This window comes from Mustela putorius, unplaced genomic scaffold (assembly GCF_011764305.1).
Source record: "Mustela putorius furo isolate JIRA1106 unplaced genomic scaffold, ASM1176430v1.1 tig00003942_pilon_pilon_pilon, whole genome shotgun sequence".
Classification (NCBI taxonomy): domain Eukaryota; kingdom Metazoa; phylum Chordata; class Mammalia; order Carnivora; family Mustelidae; genus Mustela; species Mustela putorius.
Window position 1 is genome coordinate 5723208 of NW_025422087.1, and position 13229 is coordinate 5736436.

Below are 13229 nucleotides of genomic sequence, written 5' to 3' on the forward strand. Positions count from 1 at the left end.
CTCTGCTTTCTAATGGTTGCTAGTTCCCTCTCCAAAAACATCCATACCTTCAGAGAGCATCCAAACTCCCCTCTGCCTTTTCAGCTTTCATCCCCTCTGAGCCTTCAGGTCTCCCAAGCACCAGCATAGCTAAACCGAGGCCTTCAACTTGGGCCAGGCATTGTCACCACCACAGTATTCCCAGGGCTGCCCCCTTCCTCAAACATCTATCCATCCTGTTTCTTGAGTACCTACTGTGCACCCTTATTGTTGGATGTGGGACACAGACATGAATGAGACAAGATTCTTAGGGGCTATCCCAGTATCAAAGAATGAGTGGTTCCTGCTGAAATCCTACCATTCTTCATGAGCCAAACCTCCGTGGATTCCCCTGAATCTCTTCCATACCCAAAAGCTGACATCTCCTAGGAGTCTCCCCAACCTTTGGCATTGATGGTCCTGCATGTCACGGGGCGCAGGTCCTGAGTAACTCTCAGGCAGTACCAGTGCCTTAGTCATTGCTGTGTGTTCTCTGACACCTACATACTGACTGGCAGGCTCACAGCAGGCTCTCAAGAAATGTTTGTTGAATGACCAAGACAGAAAACTCTCATGTAAGTTGACAAAAGGAGGCTCCGGTTTTATTTTGCCTTTCCTTCCCTGCTCTTCCTTTTTCTTCTCTGTGTGTTGGTGTGTGTGTGTGTGTGTGTGTGTGTGTGTGTGTGTGTGAAGGGCTAGGGATTCAGGAATTGAACGTACAGGACACCTAGCCCAAGAGGAGTACTGTCTGGTGGATATGAATGTGTTGGTCTGCTTGGGCCACCATAACAAAATATTACAGACTGTGTGGCTTCGACAACAGAACTAATTCTCTTACAGTTCTAGAGGATGGGAAGTCTAAGATCAAGGTGCTGGCCTGTTCTGTTTCTGGCGAAGTCTCTCTTTCTGGCTCACAGATGTCCACCTTCTCACTATGTCCTCAGGTGACCTACCAGTGATACTATACATGGAGAGAGGGAGCATGTGCAATGTCTGGTGTCTCTTGTTACAAAAACACCAATCCTATCATGAGAATCCTCCCTTTACAACTTTATCTACCCTAATTACCTCCCAAAGGCCCCATCCCCAAATGCCACCACCTTGGGAGTTAGGGATCCACATAATGAATTCTGGGGGACACAAACATGCAGTCCGTAACAGTGAATATTTTCGGACGTGGGTAGTGCTCTCTAATCATGTTATCTGTTCCTTGCTGAGGTGTCTTCTGGGTTGGCCATTCACCAGTCCCATCAGCTAATGGGATTGTCTGTCGATGATGGCATTCTCTGAGCGCCCCTCCTCTGTTGAAGGGCTATCCCAGGAGAGTAGGGGTGAGGTTTCAGATACATCTCTGCTCCTGTGATGTGGAGACTAGTTTTCTCTTTCTTCCTTTCATCTTCTGATGTTTAGCTTCCAGACACACCCAACACAAAAACAATGTGAAGCAGCACTTGTGAGCCATTATAGTCCCCACAGACTGGGTCTGGGCCTGTATTTGAGGGAGATGACCCTATGTCACCCGAAAACCTCACTTAAGATTTGCTGGCTTGATTCCTTACTGATTTCTTGCTAAGCAACCAGAACATAAACTTTGCATTTTATCTCTATTTCATCTCACCACTCCCTCACACCCAGACCTAACAGCTTAGAGCAATATTAGAACCAACATGGTATTTATCACAATATCCTGGGAGAGTAGGTTTCTGGTAAGTACAATGAGAGCTAGTTACAGGGACGGAATGCTCCAGGGAGCATTAATCATGGTATCTGAGTGCATTTGTGGGCGCACATTGTAAACTAATTGCCATGTATGGAGCTCACTCTATCATTACCTTTAATATACAATTTCACATACAATACAACTTCTGTTTTGTTGCTTTCACACTACTGTAGACACACTCTGAGGTATGTTTCAGCTTTAAAAATGTTAGATATAAAAGTAAAAAAGACAGGCAAGAGAAATATTTTTGATGAATGATAAATGTATCTGCCTAATAGAACCTTTGGATCATAGGAGATGTTCAATAGCTTTTTTCTGACTAAACAAATATGGAAAAAATAAGTATTTTTTAAATTCTGGCTTGATCTACTGCTAATTTGCCTGCTAACCAAGGGCAAGACATTGCCCTCCTTAAACATAAACTGACAAAAGCAGCAGCAGCAGGAGGGGGGGGGGGAGGAGGAGGAGGAGGAGGAGGAGGAGGAGGAAAGAAAGAAGAATAGGAAGAAAGGAGAGGGTAGGGCTCGGGGAGGAGGAGGGAGAGGGAGAAGGAGTATGAGGAGGAGGGAAAAGCTCCACTTTGCTCAGGATATAACATCAACTTACCTCAGAAAATTTCTTGGAAGAAACTCTTAAGTTTTTCTATTGTTAAAACAATATGTCAGTAAAAGACCAAGTAGAGATTAGCTTCACTTCTCAAATTAGAAATTCCAGCTGTTATGTTTAAAAAAACATGTTTGTCTCTTCAACACCACTTCTCCATGAAATGAGCTCTGAAATGTAGATTAAAAAAACACTCCTTTCTCATAATGTTTGCACCCCAGTGGGGGAAGTAGACAAGCCAACCAACCAATCTTTCTAAAATGAGAGTTAAGTGCTGGATAGAGATGTGCATGAGGTGTGAAAGTAGGGTCCCACCGGTTAGACTGGAGGAGAAAGGGCAGCTGAGAGCCAAGGCTCCACAGGGAAGTGACCTTTGAACTGGAGAGCAAATAGGTAGTGGGCCAGAAACAGAAAGGCATTCCAATCCATGACAACGGTATGAGTACAGGTGGGAAGAGGAAGGAGTTGAAGATGTTGAAGTTTTTGGAGAAACTAGTATACTTTGGAATGAAGAACATCTTTTAAGGAAAGAGAGAAGAAAAGAACATCAGGAAAGACAAGAGGTTTGCTAATGAAGAGTCACTTGGGTCCTGCTAAGCACTTTGTCTCGCATCCTCAGCTCTATGTTGATTTTATTTTATTTTAATAAATATTTAATAGTCTACTTTAACTCAGTCTTAGAAAAAGAAATAGAACATATATTGTATACTACAGCCAGCAATGTATTTTCATTTTTTAGGTCCAGCATAGTCAAATAATGGCAATTTCTTATAATTCAACCTGATCTATAAAATACACATGAAGGTCACAAAACAGAATTTTGGTAGATTATAAGTTTGGTCCCAAGAAATATATTAGCTCAAACATGTCTCTAACTTTTTATTTAATGACCACATTGCTTGCCTAATTTAGAAATGCTCTTTGGGATCATTTGGATGACAGTTTTAGAAGGTTTGGATTACACATTTTTTAAAATTTATTTTATTTATTGTTGTAAGAACACTTAACATGAAATCTAACCTCTTAACAAAATTTTAAATGTTCAGTAGGACTCTAGGTACAATGTTCTACAGCTAGATCTCTAAATTATTCCTCTTGCTTAAATGAACTCTATGGCTATTGATTAGTAACTTCCCATTTTCTCCTCTCCCCAGCTCTTGGCAACCACTGTTCCACTCTTTGATTCTGTGAATCTGACTACTTTAGATGCCTCATATAAGTAGACTCATGCAGTGTCTTTCTGTGACTGGCTTATTTCACTTCGCATAAAACCTTCATTTCCTTTGCTATTGGTATCCATGAACTCACTAACAAGACCAATGTCATGAAGCTTTTCTTCTAGGAATTTTATAGTTTCAGGGCTTATGAGTTGGTTTGTGTATGACGTAAAATAGAAGTTCAATTGAATTCTTTTGCTTGTGGATATCCAGGTTTCCCAACACCATTGGATGAAGAGACTACCCCTTCCCCATTGTATATTCTTGGCACCCTTTTTGAAGATCGGCTGACTGTTTAAGTGTGGACTCATTTCTGGGCTCTCTATTCTGTTCCATTGGTCTGTACATCTGTCTTCATGCCAGTACCATAATGTTTCAATTATTATAGCTTTGTAATATAATTTAAAATGAAGAGGTATGATGTCTCTAGCTTTGTTCTTCTTTATCAAGATTTATTTGGTAACTTGTGGTTCCATATGAAGCTTCAATTTGTTTTTTCTACTTCTGTTAAAAAATGACATTGGGATTTTAATAGGGATTACTTTGAATCTATAGATGGCTTTGGGTATTAAGTCTTCTAACCCATGAACACATATCTTTCTTTGCATTTGTTTGTGTCTTGTTTAATTCCTTTCATCAATGTATTATAATTTCCAATATATAAATCTTTCGCCACCTTAGTCTTACTCCTCGGTATTTTATTCTTTCTGGTCTATTTTTTATTGCATTGTTTTCCTAATTTCCTTTTCAGATAGTTCATTTTTAGTGTATGGAAACACAACTGATTTTTCATGCTGATTTTGTATCCTGCTAATTTACTGTTTGTTCTTTCTAGTAGTTTTTTGGTTTTGTTTTGTTTTGTTTTGTTTTTGTTTTTAGTAGAGTGTGTAGGGCTTACTATATGTAAGATCATTATGTTTGCAAACAGGAACAATTTTAATTCTTCTCTGATTCAGATGTCTTTTATTTCTTTTTCTTGCCTAATTGCTCTGCCAGGTCTCCCAATACATTGTTTTGTAGAAGTGGCAAAAGCAGGTATCCTTGCCTTGTTCCTGATCTTAGAGGAAAACTGTTCAGTTTTTCAGCATTGAATGTGTTGTTAGCAGCAGGTTCTTCATAAATGGCCTTTATTATATTGAAGTACTTTCTCTCCATTCCTAGTTTGTTCAGAGTTTTTAGCATGAAAGGGTGTTGAATTTTGTCAAATGCCTCTTCCGCATGTATTGAGACAATCATGTAATTTTTAATCCATATTCTGTTAGTGTAATGTATTACATTAGTTGATTTTTATATGTTAAATCATCATTCTATCACAGGGATAAATCTCACTTGGTTATGGTGTATGATCCTTTTAATGTGTTGTTGGATTTGGTTTGCTAGTATTTTGTTGAGGATTTATGTGTTTACATTCTTCAGAGATATTGCCCTATAGTTTTCTTTTCTGGTGGTATGTGTCTGGCTGTAATATCGGGTAATTCTGGCCTTATAAAATGAGTTTGGAAGTGTGCTTTCCCTTTCCTTTATTCAGAAATGTTTAAGAAGGATTAGTATTAAATCTTTTAAAATTATTATTATTATTATTATTATTATTATTATTTTAGGTTTGGTAGAATTCACCAATGAAGTCATCTGGTCCTGAGATTTTCTTTGTAGAAGTTTTTTGATTACTGGTTCAATCTCCATACTAATTGTACGTCTTGTCACATGTTCTATTCTTTCATGATTTAGTCTTAGTAGCTTTTATGTTTGTAGGAATTTGTCTGTTTTTCTAGGTTATCCAGTTTCTTGGTGTATGATTGTTCTTCGAAGTCTTTTATGATCCTTTTTATTTCTGTTTTATCAATTGTGATATCTCTTCTTTCATTTCTATTGATGTTTGAGTATTTTCCCTCTTTTTAGTTAATCTAGCTAAAGATTTGTAAATTTTGTTAATTTTTTTGAAAAACCAATTATTAGTGTTGTTTTGTTTTATTTCTGTTCTAGTCTTTCTTATTTCCTTCCTTCTGCTAACTTTGTGCTTAGTTTGTTCTTCTTTTTCTAGCTCCTTTAGGTTTAAAATTAAGTTGTTGATTTGAGATTTTTCTTCTTTTTAAATGTAGATTGGTCACTATGAAGGTCCTTTTTACTACCACTTTTACTGCATCCCATAAGTTTTGGTAGGTTGTATTTTCATTTTCATTTTTTCTATTTTCTTTTTTGATGTTTTTTGACCAGATGGTTATTCAAGAATATGTTGTTTATTTTCCAAATATTTGGGAAGTATTTTCCTTCTCCTCTTGATTTCTAATTTCATTCTGTTGTGGTCAGAAAATATACTTTGTATGATTTCAATCTTTTAAAGTTGTTAAGACTTGTTCTGGGACATAACATGTGATCTATCCTGGAGAAAGGTCTGTGTGTGCTTTTTTTTTTTTTCTTCTCTGTGTGTGCTTTTAAGGGGAATATGTATTCTGCTGCTCTCGTGTCAGATGCTCTGTATAGGTCTGTTAGGTCCATTTGGTCTACAGTATTACTCAAGTCCTATATGTCTTTATTGATCTTCTGTCTCAATAGTCTGTCCATTATTGAAAGTGAAGTATTGACGTTTTTTACTATAATTGTATTGTTATCTATTTCTGCCTTCAGTTCCAGCAATATTTGTTTTGTACATTTACATGCTTTAAGGCTAGGTGCCTATGTATTTATAACTGTGATATCTTCCTAGTGGATTGACTGTTTTATCATTATAAAATGTCTTTCTTTGTCTTTTGTGACAGTTTTTGACTTACTGCCTGTTTTTTTTAATGTATATATATATAATATGTCTATCCCGACTCTTGTTTGTTTACCATTTGCATGAAACATCTTTTTCTAGTCCTTCACTTAAGTCTATGTGTGTCATTAAATCTAGAGTGAGTTTCTAGCAGGCAGCATATAGTTGGGTATTATTTTTTTGTTCATTGATGGAAGAGTTTAATCCACTTACATTAAGATAATTATTATAAGAAAAGGTTTACTATTGCCGTTTTATTGTTTTCTGTTAGTTTAATAGCTCTTTTGCCTGTCTTGTCTTCTTGCTGTCTTCCTTTGTGTTTTGTTGCTTTTTTGGTATTGATATGCTTTGACTCTTTTTTGTTTTTCTTTTGTGTTACTTCCATAGGTAATTTTTGTGTGTGGTCACCTCAGGGTTTACATAAAATATCTTATAATCATAACAATTGCTTTTTAGCAGATAACAACTTAAGTTCAATCACATACTAAATCTCTACACTTTAACATGGCCCTACACACAAACTTTGTTATTGCTACAAATTTGTTTTACTTAATACATTTTAGTTATAGTTATTTTAATAATTTTGCCTTTTACTTTTTAAAATATTTTATTTATTTGACAGAGAGAGAGCACAAGCAGGGGGAGTGGCAGCCAGAGGGAGAAGTAGGCTTCCCCGTGAGCAGAGAGCCTGATGCGGATCTCAAGCCTAGGCTCCTGGGATCATGACCTGAGCCAAAGGCAGACACTTAACTGACTGAGCCACCCAGGCACCCTTATCTTTTACTTTTATATTAGAATTGAAAGTGATTTACCCACCACTATTATAGTAACTCAGTATTCTGTATTTGTCTACATATTTACCTTAACCAACAAATTTCCATTTCCTGGATCTGGATGTCCATTCCCTTCTCTAGATTTGAGAAATTTTTAGCCATTGTTTTTTTAGATAAGCTTTCTTTTTTTCCTTTCTCTCTCTCTCACTTCTCTTTCTGGAACTCCTATAATTTTTGTATTAGTCTACTTAATGGTATCTCATAAGTCCCTTCAGCTTTCTTCATTCTTTTTTATTTGTGCTCCTCTGACTGAATTATTTCCAATGACCTATCTTTGAGTTTGCTGATCTTTTCACCTGCTTGAGCTAGTCCGTTTTTGAACACCTCTAGGAAACTTTTCAGTTTAGTTTTGTTCTCGTCAGCTCCATGATTTCTATCTGGTACTTTTAATATTTTTGTCTCTTTGTTGAGATTCTCATATTGGTCTCTTGACTTGTGAGCACCTTAATGACAGCTATTTTGAATTCTATCAGGTGAATCATAGAATTCCACTTTGTTAGGATTGGTTTCTGGGAACTTATCTTATTCCTCGGTTAGGACTAGCTTTGCCTGAATATTTATTTCCCTGGGCTCTTTGTGTTGGTGTCTGCTCATTAGACAAGGCAGACTTCGTTCCCAACCTTTATAGATCATAGGGTAAGATACCCCTTAATCAGTCCAGCCAAGGATTCTGACTCCCTAGAGGGAAGCTGAGAGCTGAAAAGTTGGGATACTGGACACACTAACAAACCCTTTCCTCCCCTGGATGAAGCTGGGAGCAAGAGGGGCTCTTCCTGATGATATGGCACTGTACCAGTCAGGGGTTCTTGTGAGAAGATGTCTTAACCTCCCTACCAGCTTCAGGGAGACCGTTTCATACTCTTCCGTGGTGCTGGAGGATTTCTGTTACTTTCTGGATTTCTCACAAAGGAAATTTGTCTGTGGATTGTTGCTGAATTAGTGTGCTTGTGAGAGAAGGAAGGCCCAGGGCTTCCTTCTCCACCATTTTGCTGGCATCCTTTCAATGCTTTTTATTTCCTTTCAATTTTATTTTATTCTATTTTTAAAGATTTTATTTATTTATTTATTTATTTGAGAGAGAGAGAGAGCAAGCGGGGAGAGGAGCAGAGGGAAAGGGACAAGCGGACTCTGCTCTGAGCTCAGATCTCATTGTGGGGCTCAGTTTCATGACCCGGAGATCATGATCTGAGCTGAAATCAAGAGTCAGACTCTTAACCAACTGAACCTCCCAGGCACCTCCAATGCATATTTTAAATCAATATTTAAGGAGAAATAGATAAATGAGGGATGGATTAGTCTGGGTTCAGAGAGACTGGTAGAGTATTGCAGAAATTCAGGTGCCTCAAGATAATCATCTGTAAAATGAGTTTGTTTTGAGGATTAAATGAATGAATAAGTATAAAGTCTTTGAACTTGAACTAGTAACTAGCGTATAATAAGCACTCAATAAATAGTAGCAGTTATTATTATCCACAAGACAAATGCTAAAGATAACCAACAAAAGCTGAAATAACAGATGGGGTGGAGAAGAAAAATAACTCCAGTTTTTCAGAAGACCATGTAAACTGGGCTTGTTATTGATTGGAGATGCACGCCTGAGAGCACCTGAGCAGAGAGGTCACTTCAAGTCTGGGTAGTTGATGGAGTCTTTCACCACTCAGGAACTAACATAGTTATTTGGTTTTGCTCAGTTTAAGAAGATGATCATTAAGATGTCTTGCATTCTCTCCTTACCTGCTCTTCAACACCATATCTGTCACAATAATAAAGAAGAACCAGGATAAGGGAGGGGGACAGAGAAGAAGGTCTCAAAAGTGCCCCCTGCTTTATCTCTCAGCCTACTTGGGAATCTCGGATATCCTGCCTTTGCCTGTCAGGCTTTCCTCTAAGTACTTTCCTTAACTACTGAAGATCTCAGTTGCAAATAACAAACATTGATTAAGCTTGTTGTATGCATCAGTCCTTAAGGAAGTCAAATGATGAGTAGGGAATGAAGATGAAAGGAAGTGAAGGAGTTAGATATGAGTATAGTGAAGAAAAACACACTCCAGTGGAGCTCACTTTAAATTCATGACCACGAAGCTCAAGTGATCCCTTGAGATCCCAAGCAGTCATCTACACATCCCAGGGGTACTCCAACCTTGTTCCAAGTCTATAATTTCATTCTTTTTCCTCTCTCCTCAAATCACCTTCAGCCCATCTCTTATCCTCATCTCAGCTAATGACCTTGCTTCTTACCTTACTATGAAAACTGAAGCAAATAGGAAAGAAACTTCACCAGCTTCCATCCCATCACATCCCCTACCAGCATCTGTACTCTGCCTTCTCACTTGCTATACCAAATAAACTTTCCATGCTCCATCAAAAGCAAATCTCTTTATTCAAATAACAGAGTTATTCTCTTTCTCAAGATATCCCTCCTACAAATCTCTCCTTTTTCTACCAACTTTTTATTCTCCACTGGATCCTTCGCATTAAGTAATAAAAATGCTATTTCTCCCATTGTAAGCAAACAAACAATGTCCTGCTCTATATCCCACAGGTACCGCCAGCTCATATCCTATTTTTTGGCAGCAGAACTTCTTTTTTTTTTTTTAAGATTTTTTAATTTATTTATTTGACGGACAGAGATCACAAGTAGGCAGAGAGGCAGGCAAAAAGAGATGAGGAAGCAGGCTCCCTGCTGAGCAGAGAGCCCGATGCAGGACTTGATCCCAGGACCCTGGGATCGTGACCTGAGCCGAAGGCAAAGGCTTAACCCACTGAGCCACCCAGGCATCCCTGCAGCAGAACTTCTTAAGAGAATCAATCTAGGGCACCTGGGTGGCTCAGTGGATTAAGCCTCTGCCTTCAACTCAGGTCATGATCCTAGGGTCCTGGGATCAAGTCCTACATTGGGCTCTCTGCTCAGCAGGGAGCCTGCTTCCTCATCTTTCTCTGCCTGCCTCTCTGTCTACTTGTGATCTCTGTCCGTCAAATAAATAAATAAAATATTTTTTAAAAATCCTTTAGTCAACTCAACTCATCCTTTTGAGCACATCTGACATAACCCATCAGCTATACTTGATCTAGCTGATCGTTGATATATTTTCTTCACTTGCCTTTCTGGACACCATACTTTGGGTTTTTCTTCTATTTTACAGGTAATTCTTTTTAGTCTCCTTTACTGGTTCCTACGCTTCTCCCTCACCTCTTATACTTGGAGCATCCCCAGCTTCCATTCTTGCTCCTTTCCTCTATATACACTCCTTCCCTTTGGGGATCTTTAGTCTCTTGGCTTTAAACACCATCACTATGTTAATGGCTCAAATTTGTATCTTTGGACTGCTTCCTATCAAACTGCAGAGTCTTACATCCCACTACCTACTGAATGTCTCCACCTTGAAATCTGGTTGGCATATGCACACACCAGAGCATGTGACTTTGGAGATCCCTTGACTACACTTACCCAACTCTCCCACAGCCCTTCTCTTAGACATCATGTTCTAGCCCACTGGGTGGCTTGCTTTTTCCTGCATGTGTGAACTGTTTCCCACCTAGGAGCCTCATCACAGTTTTCTTCACCTACACACCCATTCATATCACTTATGACTGCTGATATCCTGCCAATTCCTGGGATCCAACTCAGAAATCACTCTTCACAAAGCTTTTACCAATCCTCTGAACCAGAATTAATTTCTTTTTCTGGGCTTCCATTGTACTTTATTTATATATCTATTCTAGGCCTTAATCATTCTCTGTGTGTGTGTGTTTTTTTTTTTTTTTTATAGTCCGCTGTGTTCATTCACTCAACAAATACTATAGAAGGACTGCTGTGGGCCAGACACTATTGTGGGTACAGGAAACACTTCAGTGTACAAAATAATAAGATTTTCTGCCCTTAGGATGTATCCATTCAAGGGTAACCTTGGTGGTGCAGTTGTTTGTGTGTCCAACTCTTGGTTTCAGCTCAGGTTGTGGTCTCAGGGTCATGAGGTTGAGCTCTGTGTTGAGCTCCATGTTTGGCACAGATTCTCCTTGAGGTTCTTTGCCTCTGCCTTTCCCCCCACTTGCACTCTCTCTCAAATAAATAAATAGCCTTTTAAAAAATATGTATTCTGCAAGTTGGTACAACCACTTTGGAAAACAGTATGGCGTTTCCCCAAAAAGTTAAAAATAGAGCTACCCTATGACCCAGCAATTGCACTACTGTGTATTTACCCCAACAATACAGATGTAGTGAAAAGAAGGGCCACATGCACCCCAATGTTCATAGCAGCAATATCCACAACAGCCAAACTGTGGAAGGAGATGAGATGCCTTTCAACAGATGAATGGATAAAGAAAATGTGGTCCATATATTCAATGGAATATTGCTCAGCCATCAGAAAGGATGAATACCCAACTTTTGCATCAACATGGATGGGACTGGAGGAGATTATGCTGAGTAAAATAAGTCAAACAGAGAAAGACAATTATTGTATGGATTCACTTATATAAAAAACATAAGGAATAGCTTCGAGGACATTAGGAGATGGAAGGGAAAATGAAGGGGGGAATCAGAGGGGGAGGTGAACCATGAGAGACTATGGACTCTGGGAAACAAACTGAGGGTTTCAGAGGTGAGGAGGGGTAGGGAGATGAGGTAGCTTGGTGATGAGTATTAAGGAGGGCATGTATTGTAACAAGCACTGGCTGTTATATGCAAACAATAAATCATGGAACACTACATCAAGAACTAATGAAGTACTGTATGTTGACTAATATAACATTTTTAAAAAGATGTATCCATTCAAGTGGGAGGAGTGAATTTACAATAAATAATAAATATTATAAATACACAAATAATATAGTATTGTTAGAAGATGATAGGTGCTATGGGTGAAAGAAAAGGCGTTGCCAAGTATGTATGTGTATGAATTGATAGGGAAGGGGCTGTCTGTTGTAGTATTAAGTAAGGTGGTCAGGGACATTTGACATTCAAACAAAGACCCAAAAGAAGCAAGGCAGTGAGCCAGGGAAGCCAGGGGGATACCTGGAAGACAGCAGCCCAGACAATGGAACAACCAGAGCAAAGGCCTAAAGTGGGACATGTCTGCTCACCCTGCATGTTCAGGGACTCTCAGTAGCCTGTTGCTGGTCCTCTGCTATGTGCACATGACACCATCACTGCCAGGCTTCACAACCTCACTATTTCTCGCTGGTCCTAATTCAATGACCTCCTAACAGGTGAATCTTTTCCCTCTTTTAAGTCTTCATTATATCTGTGACATAAACCATTTCTCTCTCCTTGACCTCTGCAATAGTGGCCTGTCTCCAGTTCGCCTCCTCTAACTGGTCCTCCTTCTCCCTTCTTCATCCTCACCCCACTCACATGTTGAAAGCCTCTCAGGTGCTACCTTGGTAGCACCCTTGGTTTTCTCCTTGTACCACATTCCTTAAGTATTGTCTTTCTTTTACTGGCTTGACCATTATTTAGAATTACTTCTTGACACCTGCACTCAAAATGCTAGATTAAGTTCCATGTGGATAGCTTGTAGGCTTTTCAGACTTGAAGTGTCAAAAGACATGTGCACTCTCTTCAAATCCTGCCATGCTCCCTATGTGTTCTGTCTTGATTTCCAGCTCCATTTCATCACTCAAACGGAGAACCTTGGGAATCCTTGTGGTCACTTCTCCTCCTCACCTTCCGCTTATAATCACTGGCCAAGTCTTGTCCCTTTTCTCCTCTCATTTCTGTGATCACTGCCCAGTGTGCATCCTCTCAGTTTCTTACCTGTGCTAGTTAATTGGCCCACGGCCTGCAATGTCTCCCCTTTGTAACTTGGCCCACACACTCCGGGAAGACTGGATTATGCTTTGCTCAATCCTAAACAAAACCTGAATGGTATTTGGCTCCTATCCTATGGGCCAAGGTCGTTTGGAATAGTGATGGTTGCCATATAATCTGAACTCCCTACAACTTCCTCAAGGCACAAAAGTATGAACATCACTATTGTTTTCTGGTTTTCTTCCAAGATGACATTAAGACTTTGTCTGGCTCTCTCAAGACATGGTTCATCCCATAACAGCAATCTCCACAATGCTCCAGACGAACCTTCTCACCA

The 13229-nt window shown here is 39.1% G+C and overlaps 1 protein-coding gene across 3 annotated transcripts in view; it reads left to right on the forward strand.

Moving 5' to 3' along the window:
- The window catches only part of LOC101679061 (WD repeat-containing protein on Y chromosome-like), a 132670-nt gene that overhangs the window by 39090 nt on the left and 80351 nt on the right, over window positions 1-13229 (forward strand). The window lies entirely within an intron of this gene.